The 18,425-nt window shown below is 38.3% G+C and overlaps 43 pseudogenes; all 43 read right to left on the reverse strand.

The window, feature by feature from the left end:
- Positions 1–214: 214 nt before the first annotated feature.
- Positions 215–333, reverse strand: LOC149716965 (5S ribosomal RNA; annotated as a pseudogene).
- A 362-nt stretch (positions 334–695) lies between these two features.
- Positions 696–814, reverse strand: LOC149716966 (5S ribosomal RNA; annotated as a pseudogene).
- A 137-nt stretch (positions 815–951) lies between these two features.
- LOC149716967 (5S ribosomal RNA) lies at positions 952–1,070 on the reverse strand (annotated as a pseudogene).
- A 362-nt stretch (positions 1,071–1,432) lies between these two features.
- Positions 1,433–1,551, reverse strand: LOC149716968 (5S ribosomal RNA; annotated as a pseudogene).
- A 361-nt stretch (positions 1,552–1,912) lies between these two features.
- Positions 1,913–2,031, reverse strand: LOC149716969 (5S ribosomal RNA; annotated as a pseudogene).
- Positions 2,032–2,169: 138 nt separating this feature from the next.
- LOC149716970 (5S ribosomal RNA) lies at positions 2,170–2,288 on the reverse strand (annotated as a pseudogene).
- A 138-nt stretch (positions 2,289–2,426) lies between these two features.
- Positions 2,427–2,545, reverse strand: LOC149716971 (5S ribosomal RNA; annotated as a pseudogene).
- A 361-nt stretch (positions 2,546–2,906) lies between these two features.
- Positions 2,907–3,025, reverse strand: LOC149716972 (5S ribosomal RNA; annotated as a pseudogene).
- A 138-nt stretch (positions 3,026–3,163) lies between these two features.
- On the reverse strand, positions 3,164–3,282 carry LOC149716973 (5S ribosomal RNA; annotated as a pseudogene).
- Positions 3,283–3,420: 138 nt separating this feature from the next.
- On the reverse strand, positions 3,421–3,539 carry LOC149716974 (5S ribosomal RNA; annotated as a pseudogene).
- A 361-nt stretch (positions 3,540–3,900) lies between these two features.
- LOC149716975 (5S ribosomal RNA) lies at positions 3,901–4,019 on the reverse strand (annotated as a pseudogene).
- A 138-nt stretch (positions 4,020–4,157) lies between these two features.
- Positions 4,158–4,276, reverse strand: LOC149716976 (5S ribosomal RNA; annotated as a pseudogene).
- Positions 4,277–4,638: 362 nt separating this feature from the next.
- Positions 4,639–4,757, reverse strand: LOC149716977 (5S ribosomal RNA; annotated as a pseudogene).
- Positions 4,758–5,118: 361 nt separating this feature from the next.
- On the reverse strand, positions 5,119–5,237 carry LOC149716978 (5S ribosomal RNA; annotated as a pseudogene).
- Positions 5,238–5,824: 587 nt separating this feature from the next.
- Positions 5,825–5,943, reverse strand: LOC149716979 (5S ribosomal RNA; annotated as a pseudogene).
- A 137-nt stretch (positions 5,944–6,080) lies between these two features.
- LOC149716980 (5S ribosomal RNA) lies at positions 6,081–6,199 on the reverse strand (annotated as a pseudogene).
- A 138-nt stretch (positions 6,200–6,337) lies between these two features.
- Positions 6,338–6,456, reverse strand: LOC149716981 (5S ribosomal RNA; annotated as a pseudogene).
- Positions 6,457–6,817: 361 nt separating this feature from the next.
- LOC149716982 (5S ribosomal RNA) lies at positions 6,818–6,936 on the reverse strand (annotated as a pseudogene).
- Positions 6,937–7,295: 359 nt separating this feature from the next.
- Positions 7,296–7,414, reverse strand: LOC149716983 (5S ribosomal RNA; annotated as a pseudogene).
- Positions 7,415–7,551: 137 nt separating this feature from the next.
- On the reverse strand, positions 7,552–7,670 carry LOC149716984 (5S ribosomal RNA; annotated as a pseudogene).
- Positions 7,671–8,031: 361 nt separating this feature from the next.
- On the reverse strand, positions 8,032–8,150 carry LOC149716985 (5S ribosomal RNA; annotated as a pseudogene).
- Positions 8,151–8,750: 600 nt separating this feature from the next.
- On the reverse strand, positions 8,751–8,869 carry LOC149716986 (5S ribosomal RNA; annotated as a pseudogene).
- A 122-nt stretch (positions 8,870–8,991) lies between these two features.
- LOC149716987 (5S ribosomal RNA) lies at positions 8,992–9,094 on the reverse strand (annotated as a pseudogene).
- A 137-nt stretch (positions 9,095–9,231) lies between these two features.
- Positions 9,232–9,350, reverse strand: LOC149716988 (5S ribosomal RNA; annotated as a pseudogene).
- A 361-nt stretch (positions 9,351–9,711) lies between these two features.
- Positions 9,712–9,830, reverse strand: LOC149716989 (5S ribosomal RNA; annotated as a pseudogene).
- Positions 9,831–10,192: 362 nt separating this feature from the next.
- Positions 10,193–10,311, reverse strand: LOC149716990 (5S ribosomal RNA; annotated as a pseudogene).
- A 362-nt stretch (positions 10,312–10,673) lies between these two features.
- On the reverse strand, positions 10,674–10,792 carry LOC149716991 (5S ribosomal RNA; annotated as a pseudogene).
- Positions 10,793–11,153: 361 nt separating this feature from the next.
- LOC149716992 (5S ribosomal RNA) lies at positions 11,154–11,272 on the reverse strand (annotated as a pseudogene).
- A 363-nt stretch (positions 11,273–11,635) lies between these two features.
- LOC149716993 (5S ribosomal RNA) lies at positions 11,636–11,754 on the reverse strand (annotated as a pseudogene).
- Positions 11,755–12,115: 361 nt separating this feature from the next.
- LOC149716994 (5S ribosomal RNA) lies at positions 12,116–12,234 on the reverse strand (annotated as a pseudogene).
- A 363-nt stretch (positions 12,235–12,597) lies between these two features.
- LOC149716995 (5S ribosomal RNA) lies at positions 12,598–12,716 on the reverse strand (annotated as a pseudogene).
- A 361-nt stretch (positions 12,717–13,077) lies between these two features.
- Positions 13,078–13,196, reverse strand: LOC149716996 (5S ribosomal RNA; annotated as a pseudogene).
- A 600-nt stretch (positions 13,197–13,796) lies between these two features.
- LOC149716997 (5S ribosomal RNA) lies at positions 13,797–13,915 on the reverse strand (annotated as a pseudogene).
- A 137-nt stretch (positions 13,916–14,052) lies between these two features.
- On the reverse strand, positions 14,053–14,171 carry LOC149716998 (5S ribosomal RNA; annotated as a pseudogene).
- Positions 14,172–14,533: 362 nt separating this feature from the next.
- Positions 14,534–14,652, reverse strand: LOC149716999 (5S ribosomal RNA; annotated as a pseudogene).
- Positions 14,653–15,015: 363 nt separating this feature from the next.
- On the reverse strand, positions 15,016–15,134 carry LOC149717000 (5S ribosomal RNA; annotated as a pseudogene).
- Positions 15,135–15,495: 361 nt separating this feature from the next.
- LOC149717001 (5S ribosomal RNA) lies at positions 15,496–15,614 on the reverse strand (annotated as a pseudogene).
- Positions 15,615–16,214: 600 nt separating this feature from the next.
- Positions 16,215–16,333, reverse strand: LOC149717002 (5S ribosomal RNA; annotated as a pseudogene).
- A 137-nt stretch (positions 16,334–16,470) lies between these two features.
- Positions 16,471–16,589, reverse strand: LOC149717003 (5S ribosomal RNA; annotated as a pseudogene).
- A 362-nt stretch (positions 16,590–16,951) lies between these two features.
- LOC149717004 (5S ribosomal RNA) lies at positions 16,952–17,070 on the reverse strand (annotated as a pseudogene).
- A 137-nt stretch (positions 17,071–17,207) lies between these two features.
- Positions 17,208–17,326, reverse strand: LOC149717005 (5S ribosomal RNA; annotated as a pseudogene).
- Positions 17,327–17,688: 362 nt separating this feature from the next.
- LOC149717006 (5S ribosomal RNA) lies at positions 17,689–17,807 on the reverse strand (annotated as a pseudogene).
- Positions 17,808–18,170: 363 nt separating this feature from the next.
- Positions 18,171–18,289, reverse strand: LOC149717007 (5S ribosomal RNA; annotated as a pseudogene).
- Positions 18,290–18,425: the final 136 nt, after the last annotated feature.

The following is an 18,425-nucleotide window of genomic DNA, read 5'->3' on the forward strand; positions in this document are numbered from 1 at the left end:
TACTGTATGCGCTCGACGCTACTTAACTTCGGTGATCGGACGTGAACCGGTGTTTTCAGCGTGATATGGCCGTTGCCGAGAGTGCTAGTTAATAATTCGAATTTAAATTAAGTGAGACAAATTAACCTTCATCATTTTAAAACTATAACAAAAAGAAAACATGTTTGCTTTTTTCATATCTATTAAAATTTAAAAGAGGAAAAAAAAGTGAAAAAGCCAACGGCACGCAGTGTTCCTAAGTGGTCTCTCTCCCAAGTAGTGACTGCGCTCGACGCTGCTTAACTTCGGTTATCGGACGGGAATCGGTGTATTCAGCGTGATATGGCCGTTGCCGAGAGTGCTAGTTAATAATTTGAATTTAATTAACTTTCATCTTTATAAAACAATAACAAAAAGAAGATATGTTTGCTTTTTTCATATCTGGTGGAATTTGAAAGAGCAAACAAAAGTGAAAAAACAAACGGCACGCAGTATTCCCAAGTACTGTATGCGCTCGACGCTACTTAATTTCGGTGATCGGACGTGAACCGGTGTTTTCAGCGTGATATGGCCGTTGCCGAGAGTGCTAGATAATAATTCGAATTTAAATTAAGTGAGACAAATTAACCTTCATATTTTTCAAACAATAACAAAAAGAAAATATGTTTGCTTTTTTCATATCTATTGGAATTTAAAAGAGGAAAAAAAAGTGAAAAAGCCAACGGCACGCAGTCTTCCTAAGTGGTCGCCCTCCCAAGTACTGACTGCGCTCGACGCTGCTTAACTTCGGTTATCGGACGAGAACCGGTGTATTCAGCGTGATATGGCCGTTACCGAGAGTGCTAGTTAATAATAAGAATTTAAATTAAGTGAGACAAATTAACCTTCATCATTTTAAAACAATAACAAAAAGAAAACATGTTTGCTTTTTTCATATCTATTAAAATTTAAAAGAGGAAAAAAAAGTGAAAAAGCCAACGGCACGCAGTGTTCCTAAGTGGTCTCCTTCCCAAGTAGTGACTGCGCTCGACGCTGCTTAACTTCGGTTATCGAACGAGAAACGGTGTATTCAGCGTGATATGGCCGTTGCCGAGAGTGCTAGTTAATAATTTGAATTTAATTAACTTTCATCACTATAAAACAATAACAAAAAAGAAGATATGTTTGCTTTTTTCATATCTGGTGGAATTTGAAAGAGGAAACAAAAGTGAAAAGCCAACGGCACGCAGTATTCCCAAGTACTGTATGCGCTCGACGCTGCTTAACTTCGGTATTCGGACGTGAACAGGTGTTTTCAGCGTGATATGGCCGTTGCCGAGAGTGCTAGTTAATAATTCGAATTTAAATTAAGTGAGACAAATTAACCTTCATCATTTTAAAACAATAACAAAAAGAAAACCTGTTTGCTTTTTACATATCTATTAAAATTTAAAAGAGGAAAAAAAAGTGAAAAAGCCATCGGCACGCAGTGTTCCTAAGTGGTCTCCCTCCCAAGTAATGACCGCGCTCGACGCTGCTTAACTTCGGTTATCGGACGAGAACCGGTGTATTCAGCGTGATATGGCCGTTGCCGAGAGTGCTAGTTAATAATTTGAATTTAATTAACTTTCATCTTTATAAAACAATAACAAAAAGAAGATATGTTTGCTTTTTTCATATCTGGTGGAATTTGAAAGAGGAAACAAAAGTGAAAAAGCAAACGGCACGCAGTATTCCCAAGTACTGACTGCGCTCGACGCTGCTAACGTCGGCGATCGGACGAGAACCGGTGTTCTCAGCGTGATATGGCCGTTGCCGAGAGTGCTATTTAATAATTCGGATTTAAATTAAGTGAGACAAATTAACCTTCATCATTTTAAAACAATAACAAAAAGACAACCTGTTTGCTTTTTACATATCTATTAAAATTTAAAAGAGGAAAAAAAAGTGAAAAAGCCAACGGCACGCAGTGTTCCTAAGTGGTCTCCCTCCCAAGTAATGACTGCGCTGGACGCTGCTTAACTTCGGTTATCGGACGAGAACCGGTGTATTCAGCGTGATATGGCCGTTGCCGAGAGTGCTAGATAATAATTCGAATTTAAATTAAGTGAGACAAATTAATCTTCATCTTTTTCAAACAATAACAAAAAAGAAAATATATTTGCTTTTTTCATATCTATTAAAATTTAAAAGAGGAAAAAAAAGTGAAAGAGCCAACGGCACGCAGTGTTCCTAAGTGGTCTCCCTCCCAAGTACTGACTGCGCTCGACGCTGCTTAACTTCGGTTATCGGACGAGAACCGGTGTATTCAGCGTGATATGGCCGTTGCCGAGAGTGCTAGATAATAATTCGAATTTAAATTAAGTGAGACAAATTAACCTTCATCTTTTTCAAACAATAACAAAAAAGAAAATATGTTTGCTTTTTTCATATCTATTGGAATTTAAAAGAGGAAAAAAAAGTGAAAAAGTTAACGGCACGCAGTGTTCCTAAGTGGTCGCCCTCCCAAGTACTGACTGCGCTCGACGCGGCTTAACTTCGGTTATCGGACGAGAACCGGTGTATTCAGCGTGATATGGCCGTTGCCGAGAGTGCTAGTTAATAATTTGAATTTAATTAACTTTCATCTTTATAAAACAATAACAAAAAGAAGATATGTTTGCTTTTTTCATATCTGGTGGAATTTGAAAGAGGAAACAAAAGTGAAAAAGCAAACGGCACGCAGTATTCCCAAGTACTGACTGCGCTCGACGCTGCTAACGTCGGCGATCGGACGAGAACCGGTGTTCTCAGCGTGATATGGCCGTTGCCGAGAGTGCTATTTAATAATTCGGATTTCAATTAAGTGAGACAAATTAACCTTCATCATTTTAAAACAATAACAAAAAGAAAACCTGTTGGCTTTTTACATATCTATTAAAATTTAAAAGAGGAAAAAAAAGTGAAAAAGCCAACGGCACGCAGCGTTCCTAAGTGGTCTCCCTCCCAAGTAATGACTGCGCTGGACGCTGCTTAACTTCGGTTATCGGACGAGAACCGGTGTATTCAGCGTGATATGGCCGTTGCCGAGAGTGCTAGATAATAATTCGAATTTAAATTAAGTGAGACAAATTAACCTTCATCTTTTTCAAACAATAACAAAAAAGAAAATATATTTGCTTTTTTCATATCTATTAAAATTTAAAAGAGGAAAAAAAAGTGAAAAAGCCAACGGCACGCAGTGTTCCTAAGTGGTCTCCCTCCCAAGTAATGACTGCGCTCGACGCTGCTTAACTTCGGTTATCGGACGAGAACCGGTGTATTCAGCGTGATATGGCCGTTGCCGAGAGTGCTAGATAATAATTCGAATTTAAATTAAGTGAGACAAATTAACCTTCATCTTTTTCAAACAATAACAAAAAAGAAAATATGTTTGCTTTTTTCATATCTATTGGAATTTAAAAGAGGAAAAAAAAGTGAAAAAGTTAACGGCACGCAGTGTTCCTAAGTGGTCGCCCTCCCAAGTACTGACTGCGCTCGACGCGGCTTAACTTCGGTTATCGGACGAGAACCGGTGTATTCAGCGTGATATGGCCGTTGCCGAGAGTGCTAGTTAATAATTTGAATTTAATTAACTTTCATCTTTATAAAACAATAACAAAAAGAAGATATGTTTGCTTTTTTCATATCTGGTGGAATTTGAAAGAGGAAACAAAAGTGAAAAAGCAAACGGCACGCAGTATTCCCAAGTACTGACTGCCCTCGACGCTGCTAACGTCGGCGATCGGACGAGAACCGGTGTTCTCAGCGTGATATGGCCGTTGCCGAGAGTGCTATTTAATAATTCGGATTTAAATTAAGTGAGACAAATTAACCTTCATCATTTTAAAACAATAACAAAAAGAAAACCTGTTTGCTTTTTACATATCTATTAAAATTTAAAAGAGGAAAAAAAGTGAAAAAAGCCAACGGCACGCAGTGTTCCTAAGTGGTCTCCCTCCCAAGTAATGACTGCGCTGGACGCTGCTTAACTTCGGTTATCGGACGAGAACCGGTGTATTCAGCGTGATATGGCCGTTGCCGAGAGTGCTAGATAATAATTCGAATTTAAATTAAGTGAGACAAATTAACCTTCATCTTTTTCAAACAATAACAAAAAAGAAAATATGTTTGCTTTTTTCATATCTATTGGAATTTAAAAGAGGAAAAAAAAGTGAAAAAGTTAACGGCACGTAGTGTTCCTAAGTGGTCGCCCTCCCAAGTACTGACTGCGCTCGACGCGGCTTAACTTCGGTTATCGGACGAGAACCGGTGTATTCAGCGTGATATGGCCGTTGCCGAGAGAGCTAGTTAATAATTTGAATTTAATTAACCTTCATCTTTATAAAACAATAACAAAAAGAAGATATGTTTGCTTTTTTCATATCTGGTGGAATTTAAAAGAGGAAACAAAAGTGAAAAAGCAAACGGCACGCAGTATTCCCAAGTACTGTATGCGCTCGACGCTGCTTAACTTCGGTTATCGGACGAGAACCGGTGTATTCTGCGTGATATGGCCGTTGCCGAGAGTGCTAGTTAATAATTCGAATTTAAATTAAGTGAGACAAATTAACCTTCATCATTTTAAAACAATAACAAAAAGAAAACATGTTTGCTTTTTTCATATCTATTAAAATTTAAAAGAGGAAAAAAAAGTGAAAAAGCCAACGGCACGCAGTGTTCCTAAGTGGTCTCCCTCCCAAGTAGTGACTGCGCTCGACGCTGCTTAACTTCGGTTATCTGACGAGAACCGGTGTATTCAGCGTGATATGGCCGTTGCCGAGAGTGCTAGTTAATAATTTGAATTTAATTAACTTTCATCTTTATAAAACAATAACTAAAAGAAGATTTGTTTGCTTTTTTCATATCTGGTGGAATTTGAAAGAGGAAACAAAAGTGAAAAAAGCAAACGGCACGCAGTATTCCCAAGTACTGACTGCGCTCGACGCTGCTAACGTCGGCGATCGGACGAGATCCGGTGTTCTCAGCGTGATATGGCCGTTGCCGAGAGTGCTAGATAATAATTCGAATTTAAATTAAGTGAGACAAATTAACCTTCATCTTTTTCAAACAATAACAAAAGAAAATATGTTTGCTTTTTTCATATCTATTGGAATTTAAAAGAGGAAAAAAAAGTGAAAAAGCTAACGGCAAGCAGTGTTCCTAAGTGGTCGCCCTCCCAAGTACTGACTGCGCTCGACGCTGCTTAACTTCGGTTATCGGACGAGAACCGGTGTATTTAGCGTGATATGGCCGTTGCCGAGAGTGTAAGTTAATAATTTGAATTTAATTAACCTTCATCTTTATAAAACAATAACAAAAAGAAGATATGTTTGCTTTTTTCATATCTGGTGGAATTTAAAAGAGGAAACAAAAGTGAAAAAACAAACGGCACGCAGTATTCCCAAGTACTGTATGCGCTCGACGCTGCTTAACTTCGGTTATCGGACGAGAACCGGTGTATTCAGCGTGATATGGCCGTTGCCGAGAATGCTAGTTAATAATTTGAATTTAATTAACTTTCTTCTTTGTAAAACAATAACAAAAAGAAGATAAGTTTGCTTTTTTCATATCTGGTGGAATTTGAAAGAGGAAACAAAAGTGAAAACGCCAACGGCACGCAGTATTCCCAAGTACTGTATGCGCTCGACGCTTCTTAACTTCGGTGATCGGACGTGAACCGGTGTTTTCAGCGTGATATGGCCGTTGCCGAGAGTGCTAGTTAATAATTCGAATTTAAATTAAGTGAGACAAATTAACCTTCATCATTTTAAAACAATAACAAAAAGAAAACCTGTTTGCTTTTTACATATCTATTAAAATTTAAAAGAGGAAAAAAAAGTGAAAAAGCCATCGGCACGCAGTGTTCCTAAGTGGTCTCCCTCCCAAGTAATGACCGCGCTCGACGCTGCTTAACTTCGGTTATCGGACGAGAACCGGTGTATTCAGCGTGATATGGCCGTTGCCGAGAGTGCTAGATAATAATTCGAATTTAAATTAAGTGAGACAAATTAACCTTCATCTTTTTCAAACAATAACAAAAAAGAAAATATATTTGCTTTTTTCATATCTATTAAAATTTAAAAGAGGAAAAAAAGTGAAAAAGCCAACGGCACGCAGTGTTCCTAAGTGGTCTCCCTCCCAAGTAATGACTGCGCTCGACGCTGCTTAACTTCGGTTATCGGACGAGAACCGGTGTATTCAGCGTGATATGGCCGTTGCCGAGAGTGCTAGATAATAATTCGAATTTAAATTAAGTGAGACAAATTAACCCTCATCTTTTTCAAACAATAACAAAAAAGAAAATATGTTTGCTTTTTTCATATCTATTGGAATTTAAAAGAGGAAAAAAAAGTGAAAAAGTTAACGGCACGCAGTGTTCCTAAGTGGTCGCCCTCCCAAGTACTGACTGCGCTCGACGCTGCTTAACTTCGGTTATCGGACGAGAACCGGTGTATTCAGCGTGATATGGCCGTTGCCGAGAGAGCTAGTTAATAATTTGAATTTAATTAACCTTCATCTTTATAAAACAATAACAAAAAGAAGATATGTTTGCTTTTTTCATATCTGGGGGAATTTAAAAGAGGAAACAAAAGTGAAAAAGCAAACGGCACGCAGTATTCCCAAGTACTGTATGCGCTCGACGCTGCTTTACTTCGGTGATCGGACGTGAACCGGTGTTTTCAGCGTGATATGGCCGTTGCCGAGAGTGCTAGTTAATAATTCGAATTTAAATTAAGTGAGACAAATTAACCTTCATCATTTTAAAACAATAACAAAAAGAAAACGTGTTTGCTTTTTTCATATCTATTAAAATTTAAAAGAGGAAAAAAAGTGAAAAAGCCAACGGCACGCAGTGTTCCTAAGTGGTCTCCCTCCCAAGTAATGACTGCGCTCGACGCTGCTTAACTTCGGTTATCGGACGAGAATCGGTGTATTCAGCGTGATATGGCCGTTGCCGAGAGTGCTAGTTAATAATTGAATTTAATTAACTTTCATCTTTATAAAACAATAACAAAAAGAAGATATGTTTGCTTTATTCATATCTGGTGGAATTTGAAAGAGGAAACAAAAGTGAAAAAGCAAACGGCACGCAGTATTCCCAAGTACTGACTGCGCTCGACGCTGCTAACGTCGGCGATCGGACGAGAACCGGTGTTCTCAGCGTGATATGGCCGTTGCCGAGAGTGCTAGATAATAATTCGAATTTAAATTAAGTGAGACAAATTAACCTTCATCTTTTTCAAACAATAACAAAAAGAAAATATGTTTGCTTTTTTCATATCTATTGGAATTTAAAAGAAAAAAAAAAGTGAAAAAGCTAACGGCACGCAGTGTTCCTAAGTGGTCGCCCTCCCAAGTACTGACTGCGCTCGACGCTGCTTAACTTCGGTTATCGGACGAGAACCGGTGTATTCAGCGTGATATGGCCGTTGCCGAGAGTGCTAGTTAATAATTCGAATTTAAATTAAGTGAGACAAATTAACCTTCATCATTTTAAAACAATAACAAAAAGAAAACATGTTTGCTTTTTTCATATCTATTAATATTTAAAAGAGGAAAAAAAAGTGAAAAAGCCAACGGCACGCAGTGTTCCTAAGTGGTCGCCCTCCCAAGTAGTGACTGCGCTCGACGCTGCTTAACTTCGGTTATCTGACGAGAACCGGTGTATTCAGCGTGATATGGCCGTTGCCGAGAGTGCTAGTTAATAATTGAATTTAATTAACTTTCATCTTTATAAAACAATAACAAAAAGAAGATATGTTTGCTTTTTTCATATCTGGTGGAATTTGAAAGAGGAAACAAAAGTGAAAAAAGCAAATGGCACGCAGTATTCCCAAGTACTGTATGCGCTCGACGCTGCTTAACTTCGGTGATCGGACGGGATCCGGTGTTTTCAGCGTGATATGGCCGTTGCCGAGAGTGCTAGTTAATAATTCGAATTTAAATTAAGTGAGACAAATTAACCTTCATCATTTTAAAACAATAACAAAAAGAAAACCAGTTGCTTTTTACATATCTATTAAAATTTAAAAGAGGAAAAAAAAGTGAAAAAGCCAACGGCACGCAGTGTTCCTAAGTGGTCTTCCTCCCAAGTAATGACTGCGCTCGACGCTGCTTAACCTCGGTTATCGGACGAGAATCGGTGTATTCAGCGTGATATGGCCGTTGCCGAGAGTGCTAGTTAATAATTTGAATTTAATTAACTTTCATCTTTATAAAACAATAACTAAAAGAAGATTTGTTTGCTTTTTTCATATCTGGTGGAATTTGAAAGAGGAAACTAAAGTGAAAAAAGCAAACGGCACGCAGTATTCCCAAGTACTGACTGCGCTCGACGCTGCTAACGTCGGCGATCGGACGAGAACCAGTGTTCTCAGCGTGATATGGCCGTTGCCGAGAGTGCTAGATAATAATTCGAATTTAAATTAAGTGAGACAAATTAACCTTCATCTTTTTCAAACAATAACAAAAAGAAAATATGTTTGCTTTTTTCATATCTATTGGAATTTAAAAGAGGAAAAAAAGTGAAAAAGCAAACGGCACGCAGTATTCCCAAGTACTGACTGCGCTCGACGCTGCTAACGTCGGCGATCGGACGAGAACCGGTGTTCTCAGCGTGATATGGCCGTTGCCGAGAGTGCTAGATAATAATTCGAATTTAAATTAAGTGAGACAAATTAACCTTCATCTTTTTCAAACAATAACAAAAAGAAAATATGTTTGCTTTTTTCATATCTATTGGAATTTAAAAGAGAAAAAAAAAGTGAAAAAGCTAACGGCACGCAGTGTTCCTAAGTGGTCGCCCTCCCAAGTAGTGACTGCGCTCGACGCTGCTTAACTTCGGTTATCTGACGAGAACCGGTGTATTCAGCGTGATATGGCCGTTGCCGAGAGTGCTAGTTAATAATTTGAATTTAATTAACTTTCATCTTTATAAAACAATAACTAAAAGAAGATTTGTTTGCTTTTTTCATATCTGGTGGAATTTGAAAGAGGAAACAAAAGTGAAAAAGCCAACGGCACGCAGTATTCCCAAGTACTCTATGCGCTCGACGCTGCTTAACTTCGGTGATCGGACGTGAACCGGTCTTTTCAGCGTGATATGGCCGTTGCCGAGAGTGCTAGTTAATAATTCGAATTTAAATTAAGTGAGACAAATTAACCTTAATCTTTTTCAAACAATAACAAAAAGAAAATATGTTTGCTTTTTTCATATCTATTGGAATTTAAAAGAGGAAAAAAAAGTGAAAAAGCTAACGGCAAGCAGTGTTCCTAAGTGGTCGCCCTCCCAAGTACTGACTGCGCTCGACGCTGCTTAACTTCGGTTATCGGACGAGAACCGGTGTATTTAGCGTGATATGGCCGTTGCCGAGAGTGCAAGTGAATAATTTGAATTTAATTAACCTTCATCTTTATAAAACAATAACAAAAAGAAGATATGTTTGCTTTTTTCATATCTGGTGGAATTTAAAAGAGGAAACAAAAGTGAAAAAACAAACGGCGCGCAGTATTCCCAAGTACTGTATGCGCTCGACGCTGCTTAACTTCGGTGATCGGACGGGATCCGGTGTTTTCAGCGTGATATGGCCGTTGCCGAGAGTGCTAGTTAATAATTCGAATTTAAATTAAGTGAGACAAATTAACCTTCATCATTTTAAAACAATAACAAAAAGAAAACCAGTTGCTTTTTACATATCTATTAAAATTTAAAAGAGGAAAAAAAAGTGAAAAAGCCAACGGCACGCAGTGTTCCTAAGTGGTCTTCCTCCCAAGTAATGACTGCGCTCGACGCTGCTTAACTTCGGTTATCGGACGAGAATCGGTGTATTCAGCGTGATATGGCCGTTGCCGAGAGTGCTAGTTAATAATTTGAATTTAATTAACTTTCATCTTTATAAAACAATAACTAAAAGAAGATTTGTTTGCTTTTTTCATATCTGGTGGAATTTGAAAGAGGAAACTAAAGTGAAAAAAGCAAACGGCACGCAGTATTCCCAAGTACTGACTGCGCTCGACGCTGCTAACGTCGGCGATCGGACGAGAACCGGTGTTCTCAGCGTGATATGGCCGTTGCCGAGAGTGCTAGATAATAATTCGAATTTAAATTAAGTGAGACAAATTAACCTTCATCTTTTTCAAACAATAACAAAAAGAAAATATGTTTGCTTTTTTCATATCTATTGGAATTTAAAAGAGGAAAAAAAAGTGAAAAAGTTAACGGCAAGCAGTGTTCCTAAGTGGTCGCCCTCCCAAGTACTGACTGCGCTCGACGCTGCTTAACTTCGGTTATCGGACGAGAACCGGTGTATTCAGCGTGATATGGCCGTTGCAGAGAGTGCTAGTTAATAATTTGAATTTAATTAACCTTCATCTTTATAAAACAATAACAAAAAGAAGATATGTTTGCTTTTTTCATATCTGGTGGAATTTAAAAGAGGAAACAAAAGTGAAAAAGCAAACGGCACGCAGTATTCCCAAGTACTGTATGCGCTCGACGCTGCTTTACTTCGGTGATCGGACGTGAACCGGTGTTTTCAGCGTTATATGGCCGTTGCCGAGAGTCCTAGTTAATAATTCGAATTTAAATTAAGTGAGACAAATTAACCTTAATCTTTTTCAAACAATAACAAAAAGAAAATATGTTTGCTTTTTTCATATCTATTGGAATTTAAAAGAGGAAAAAAAAGTGAAAAAGCTAACGGCAAGCAGTGTTCCTAAGTGGTCGCCCTCCCAAGTACTGACTGCGCTCGACGCTGCTTAACTTCGGTTATCGGACGAGAACCGGTGTATTTAGCGTGATATGGCCGTTGCCGAGAGTGCAAGTGAATAATTTGAATTTAATTAACCTTCATCTTTATAAAACAATAACAAAAAGAAGATATGTTTGCTTTTTTCATATCTGGTGGAATTTAAAAGAGGAAACAAAAGTGAAAAAACAAACGGCGCGCAGTATTCCCAAGTACTGTATGCGCTCGACGCTGCTTAACTTCGGTGATCGGACGGGATCCGGTGTTTTCAGCGTGATATGGCCGTTGCCGAGAGTGCTAGTTAATAATTCGAATTTAAATTAAGTGAGACAAATTAACCTTCATCATTTTAAAACAATAACAAAAAGAAAACCAGTTGCTTTTTACATATCTATTAAAATTTAAAAGAGGAAAAAAAAGTGAAAAAGCCAACGGCACGCAGTGTTCCTAAGTGGTCTTCCTCCCAAGAAATGACTGCGCTCGACGCTGCTTAACTTCGGTTATCGGACGAGAATCGGTGTATTCAGCGTGATATGGCCGTTGCCGAGAGTGCTAGTTAATAATTTGAATTTAATTAACTTTCATCTTTATAAAACAATAACTAAAAGAAGATTTGTTTGCTTTTTTCATATCTGGTGGAATTTGAAAGAGGAAACTAAAGTGAAAAAAGCAAACGGCACGCAGTATTCCCAAGTACTGACTGCGCTCGACGCTGCTAACGTCGGCGATCGGACGAGAACCGGTGTTCTCAGCGTGATATGGCCGTTGCCGAGAGTGCTAGATAATAATTCGAATTTAAATTAAGTGAGACAAATTAACCTTCATCTTTTTCAAACAATAACAAAAAGAAAATATGTTTGCTTTTTTCATATCTATTGGAATTTAAAAGAGGAAAAAAAAAGTGAAAAAGCTAACGGCAAGCAGTGTTCCTAAGTGGTCGCCCTCCCAAGTACTGACTGCGCTCGACGCTGCTTAACTTCGGTTATCGGACGAGAACCGGTGTATTTAGCGTGATATGGCCGTTGCCGAGAGTGCAAGTGAATAATTTGAATTTAATTAACCTTCATCTTTATAAAACAATAACAAAAAGAAGATATGTTTGCTTTTTTCATATCTGGTGGAATTTAAAAGAGGAAACAAAAGTGAAAAAACAAACGGCGCGCAGTATTCCCAAGTACTGTATGCGCTCGACGCTGCTTAACTTCGGTGATCGGACGGGATCCGGTGTTTTCAGCGTGATATGGCCGTTGCCGAGAGTGCTAGTTAATAATTCGAATTTAAATTAAGTGAGACAAATTAACCTTCATCATTTTAAAACAATAACAAAAAGAAAACCAGTTGCTTTTTACATATCTATTAAAATTTAAAAGAGGAAAAAAAAGTGAAAAAGCCAACGGCACGCAGTGTTCCTAAGTGGTCTTCCTCCCAAGAAATGACTGCGCTCGACGCTGCTTAACTTCGGTTATCGGACGAGAATCGGTGTATTCAGCGTGATATGGCCGTTGCCGAGAGTGCTAGTTAATAATTTGAATTTAATTAACTTTCATCTTTATAAAACAATAACTAAAAGAAGATTTGTTTGCTTTTTTCATATCTGGTGGAATTTGAAAGAGGAAACTAAAGTGAAAAAAGCAAACGGCACGCAGTATTCCCAAGTACTGACTGCGCTCGACGCTGCTAACGTCGGCGATCGGACGAGAACCGGTGTTCTCAGCGTGATATGGCCGTTGCCGAGAGTGCTAGATAATAATTCGAATTTAAATTAAGTGAGACAAATTAACCTTCATCTTTTTCAAACAATAACAAAAAGAAAATATGTTTGCTTTTTTCATATCTATTGGAATTTAAAAGAGGAAAAAAAAAGTGAAAAAGCTAACGGCAAGCAGTGTTCCTAAGTGGTCGCCCTCCCAAGTACTGACTGCGCTCGACGCTGCTTAACTTCGGTTATCGGACGAGAACCGGTGTATTTAGCGTGATATGGCCGTTGCCGAGAGTGCAAGTGAATAATTTGAATTTAATTAACCTTCATCTTTATAAAACAATAACAAAAAGAAGATATGTTTGCTTTTTTCATATCTGGTGGAATTTAAAAGAGGAAACAAAAGTGAAAAAACAAACGGCGCGCAGTATTCCCAAGTACTGTATGCGCTCGACGCTGCTTAACTTCGGTGATCGGACGGGATCCGGTGTTTTCAGCGTGATATGGCCGTTGCCGAGAGTGCTAGTTAATAATTCGAATTTAAATTAAGTGAGACAAATTAACCTTCATCATTTTAAAACAATAACAAAAAGAAAACCAGTTGCTTTTTACATATCTATTAAAATTTAAAAGAGGAAAAAAAAGTGAAAAAGCCAACGGCACGCAGTGTTCCTAAGTGGTCTTCCTCCCAAGAAATGACTGCGCTCGACGCTGCTTAACTTCGGTTATCGGACGAGAATCGGTGTATTCAGCGTGATATGGCCGTTGCCGAGAGTGCTAGTTAATAATTTGAATTTAATTAACTTTCATCTTTATAAAACAATAACTAAAAGAAGATTTGTTTGCTTTTTTCATATCTGGTGGAATTTGAAAGAGGAAACTAAAGTGAAAAAAGCAAACGGCACGCAGTATTCCCAAGTACTGACTGCGCTCGACGCTGCTAACGTCGGCGATCGGACGAGAACCGGTGTTCTCAGCGTGATATGGCCGTTGCCGAGAGTGCTAGATAATAATTCGAATTTAAATTAAGTGAGACAAATTAACCTTCATCTTTTTCAAACAATAACAAAAAGAAAATATGTTTGCTTTTTTCATATCTATTGGAATTTAAAAGAGGAAAAAAAGTGAAAAAGCAAACGGCACGCAGTATTCCCAAGTACTGACTGCGCTCGACGCTGCTAACGTCGGCGATCGGACGAGAACCGGTGTTCTCAGCGTGATATGGCCGTTGCCGAGAGTGCTAGATACTAATTCGAATTTAAATTAAGTGAGACAAATTAACCTTCATCTTTTTCAAACAATAACAAAAAGAAAATATGTTTGCTTTTTTCATATCTATTGGATTTTAAAAGAGAAAAAAAAAGTGTAAAAGCTAACGGCACGCAGTGTTCCTAAGTGGTCGCCCTCCCAAGTACTGACTGCGCTCGAAGCTGCTTAACTTCGGTTATCGGACGAGAACCGGTGTGTTCAGCGTGATCTGGTCGTTGCCGAGAGTGCTAGTTAATAATTCGAATTTTAGTTAAGTGAGACAAATTAACCTTCATCATTTTAAAACAATAACAAAAAGAAAACATGTTTGCTTTTTTCATATCTATTAAAATTTAAAAGAGGAAAAAAAAGTGAAAAAGCCAACGGCACGCAGTGTTCCTAAGTGGTCTCCCTCCCAAGTAGTGACTGCGCTCGACGCTGCTTAACTTCGGTTATCTGACGAGAACCGGTGTATTCAGCGTGATATGGCCGTTGCCGAGAGTGCTAGTTAATAATTTGAATTTAATTAACTTTCATCTTTATAAAACAATAACTAAAAGAAGATTTGTTTGCTTTTTTCATATCTGGTGGAATTTGAAAGAGGAAACAAAAGTGAAAAAAGCAAACGGCACGCAGTATTCCCAAGTACTGACTGCGCTCGACGCTGCTAACGTCGGCGATCGGACGAGATCCGGTGTTCTCAGCGTGATATGGCCGTTGCCGAGAGTGCTAGATAATAATTCGAATTTAAATTAAGTGAGACAAATTAACCTTCATCTTTTTCAAACAATAACAAAAAGAAAATATGTTTGCTTTTTTCATATCTATTGGAATTTAAAAGAGGAAAAAAAAGTGAAAAAGTTAACGGCAAGAAGTGTTCCTAAGTGGTCGCCCTCCCAAGTACTGACTGCGCTCGACGCTGCTTAACTTCGGTTATCGGACGAGAACCAGTGTATTCAGCGTGATATGGCCGTTGCAGAGAGTGCTAGTTAATAATTTGAATTTAATTAACCTTCATCTTTATAAAACAATAACAAAAAGAAGATATGTTTGCTTTTTTCATATCTGGTGGAATTTAAAAAGAGGAAACAAAAGTGAAAAAGCAAACGGCACGCAGTATTCCCAAGTACTGTATGCGCTCGACGCTGCTTTACTTCGGTGATCGGACGTGAACCGGTGTTTTCAGCGTTATATGGCCGTTGCCGAGAGTCCTAGTTAATAATTCGAATTTAAATTAAGTGAGACAAATTAACCTTAATCTTTTTCAAACAATAACAAAAAGAAAATATGTTTGCTTTTTTCATATCTATTGGAATTTAAAAGAGGAAAAAAAAGTGAAAAAGCTAACGGCAAGCAGTGTTCCTAAGTGGTCGCCCTCCCAAGTACTGACTGCGCTCGACGCTGCTTAACTTCGGTTATCGGACGAGAACCGGTGTATTTAGCGTGATATGGCCGTTGCCGAGAGTGCAAGTGAATAATTTGAATTTAATTAACCTTCATCTTTATAAAACAATAACAAAAAGAAGATATGTTTGCTTTTTTCATATCTGGTGGAATTTAAAAGAGGAAACAAAAGTGAAAAAACAAACGGCGCGCAGTATTCCCAAGTACTGTATGCGCTCGACGCTGCTTAACTTCGGTGATCGGACGGGATCCGGTGTTTTCAGCGTGATATGGCCGTTGCCGAGAGTGCTAGTTAATAATTCGAATTTAAATTAAGTGAGACAAATTAACCTTCATCATTTTAAAACAATAACAAAAAGAAAACCAGTTGCTTTTTACATATCTATTAAAATTTAAAAGAGGAAAAAAAAGTGAAAAAGCCAACGGCACGCAGTGTTCCTAAGTGGTCTTCCTCCCAAGTAATGACTGCGCTCGACGCTGCTTAACTTCGGTTATCGGACGAGAATCGGTGTATTCAGCGTGATATGGCCGTTGCCGAGAGTGCTAGTTAATAATTTGAATTTAATTAACTTTCATCTTTATAAAACAATAACTAAAAGAAGATTTGTTTGCTTTTTTCATATCTGGTGGAATTTGAAAGAGGAAACTAAAGTGAAAAAAGCAAACGGCACGCAGTATTCCCAAGTACTGACTGCGCTCGACGCTGCTAACGTCGGCGATCGGACGAGAACCGGTGTTCTCAGCGTGATATGGCCGTTGCCGAGAGTGCTAGATAATAATTCGAATTTAAATTAAGTGAGGCAAATTAACCTTCATCTTTTTCAAACAATAACAAAAAGAAAATATGTTTGCTTTTTTCATATCTATTGGAATTTAAAAGAGGAAAAAAAGTGAAAAAGCAAACGGCACGCAGTATTCCCAAGTACTGACTGCGCTCGACGCTGCTAACGTCGGCGATCGGACGAGAACCGGTGTTCTCAGCGTGATATGGCCGTTGCCGAGAGTGCTAGATAATAATTCGAATTTAAATTAAGTGAGACAAATTAACCTTCATCTTTTTCAAACAATAACAAAAAGAAAATATGTTTGCTTTTTTCATATCTATTGGAATTTAAAAGAGAAAAAAAAAGTGAAAAAGCTAACGGCACGCAGTGTTCCTAAGTGGTCGCCCTCCCAAGTACTGACTGCGCTCGAAGCTGCTTAACTTCGGTTATCGGACGAGAACCGGTGTGTTCAGCGTGATATGGCCGTTGCCGAGAGTGCTAGTTAATAATTCGAATTTTAATTAAGTGAGACAAATTAACCTTCATCATTTTAAAACAATAACAAAAAGAAAACATGTTTGCTTTTTTCATATCTATTAAAATTTAAAAGAGGAAAAAAAAGTGAAAAAGCCAACAGCACGCAGTGTTCCTAAGTGGTCTCCCTCCCAAGTAGTGACTGCGCTCGACGCTGCTTAACTTCGGTTATCTGACGAGATCCGGTGTATTCAGCGTGATATGGCCGTTGCCGAGAGTGCTAGTTAATAATTTGAATTTAATTAACTTTCATCTTTATAAAACAATAACTAAAAGAAGATTTGTTTGCTTTTTTCATATCTGGTGGAATTTGAAAGAGGAAACAAAAGTGAAAAAAGCAAACGGCACGCAGTATTCCCAAGTACTGACTGCGCTCGACGCTGCTAACGTCGGCGATCGGACGAGAACCGGTGTTCTCAGCGTGATATGGCCGTTGCCGAGAGTGCTAGATACTAATTCGAATTTAAATTAAGTGAGACAAATTAACCTTCATCTTTTTCAAACAATAACAAAAAGAAAATATGTTTGCTTTTTTCATATCTATTGGATTTTAAAAGAGAAAAAAAAAGTGTAAAAGCTAACGGCACGCAGTGTTCCTAAGTGGTCGCCCTCCCAAGTACTGACTGCGCTCGAAGCTGCTTAACTTCGGTTATCGGACGAGAACCGGTGTGTTCAGCGTGATCTGGTCGTTGCCGAGAGTGCTAGTTAATAATTCGAATTTTAGTTAAGTGAGACAAATTAACCTTCATCATTTTAAAACAATAACAAAAAGAAAACATGTTTGCTTTTTTCATATCTATTAAAATTTAAAAGAGGAAAAAAAAGTGAAAAAGCCAACGGCACGCAGTGTTCCTAAGTGGTCTCCCTCCCAAGTAGTGACTGCGCTCGACGCTGCTTAACTTCGGTTATCTGACGAGAACCGGTGTATTCAGCGTGATATGGCCGTTGCCGAGAGTGCTAGTTAATAATTTGAATTTAATTAACTTTCATCTTTATAAAACAATAACTAAAAGAAGATTTGTTTGCTTTTTTCATATCTGGTGGAATTTGAAAGAGGAAACAAAAGTGAAAAAAGCAAACGGCACGCAGTATTCCCAAGTACTGACTGCGCTCGACGCTGCTAACGTCGGCGATCGGACGAGATCCGGTGTTCTCAGCGTGATATGGCCGTTGCCGAGAGTGCTAGATAATAATTCGAATTTAAATTAAGTGAGACAAATTAACCTTCATCTTTTTCAAACAATAACAAAAAGAAAATATGTTTGCTTTTTTCATATCTATTGGAATTTAAAAGAGGAAAAAAAAGTGAAAAAGTTAACGGCAAGAAGTGTTCCTAAGTGGTCGCCCTCCCAAGTACTGACTGCGCTCGACGCTGCTTAACTTCGGTTATCGGACGAGAACCAGTGTATTCAGCGTGATATGGCCGTTGCAGAGAGTGCTAGTTAATAATTTGAATTTAATTAACCTTCATCTTTATAAAACAATAACAAAAAGAAGATATGTTTGCTTTTTTCATATCTGGTGGAATTTAAAAAGAGGAAACAAAAGTGAAAAAGCAAACGGCACGCAGTATTCCCAAGTACTGTATGCGCTCGACGCTGCTTTACTTCGGTGATCGGACGTGAACCGGTGTTTTCAGCGTTATATGGCCGTTGCCGAGAGTCCTAGTTAATAATTCGAATTTAAATTAAGTGAGACAAATTAACCTTAATCTTTTTCAAACAATAACAAAAAGAAAATATGTTTGCTTTTTTCATATCTATTGGAATTTAAAAGAGGAAAAAAAAGTGAAAAAGCTAACGGCAAGCAGTGTTCCTAAGTGGTCGCCCTCCCAAGTACTGACTGCGCTCGACGCTGCTTAACTTCGGTTATCGGACGAGAACCGGTGTATTTAGCGTGATATGGCCGTTGCCGAGAGTGCAAGTGAATAATTTGAATTTAATTAACCTTCATCTTTATAAAACAATAACAAAAAGAAGATATGTTTGCTTTTTTCATATCTGGTGGAATTTAAAAGAGGAAACAAAAGTGAAAAAACAAACGGCGCGC

Source organism: Phalangium opilio, unplaced genomic scaffold (assembly GCF_054372755.1).
Source record: "Phalangium opilio isolate 3A_F unplaced genomic scaffold, DU_Popi_V2 ptg000003l_1, whole genome shotgun sequence".
NCBI lineage: Eukaryota > Metazoa > Arthropoda > Arachnida > Opiliones > Phalangiidae > Phalangium > Phalangium opilio.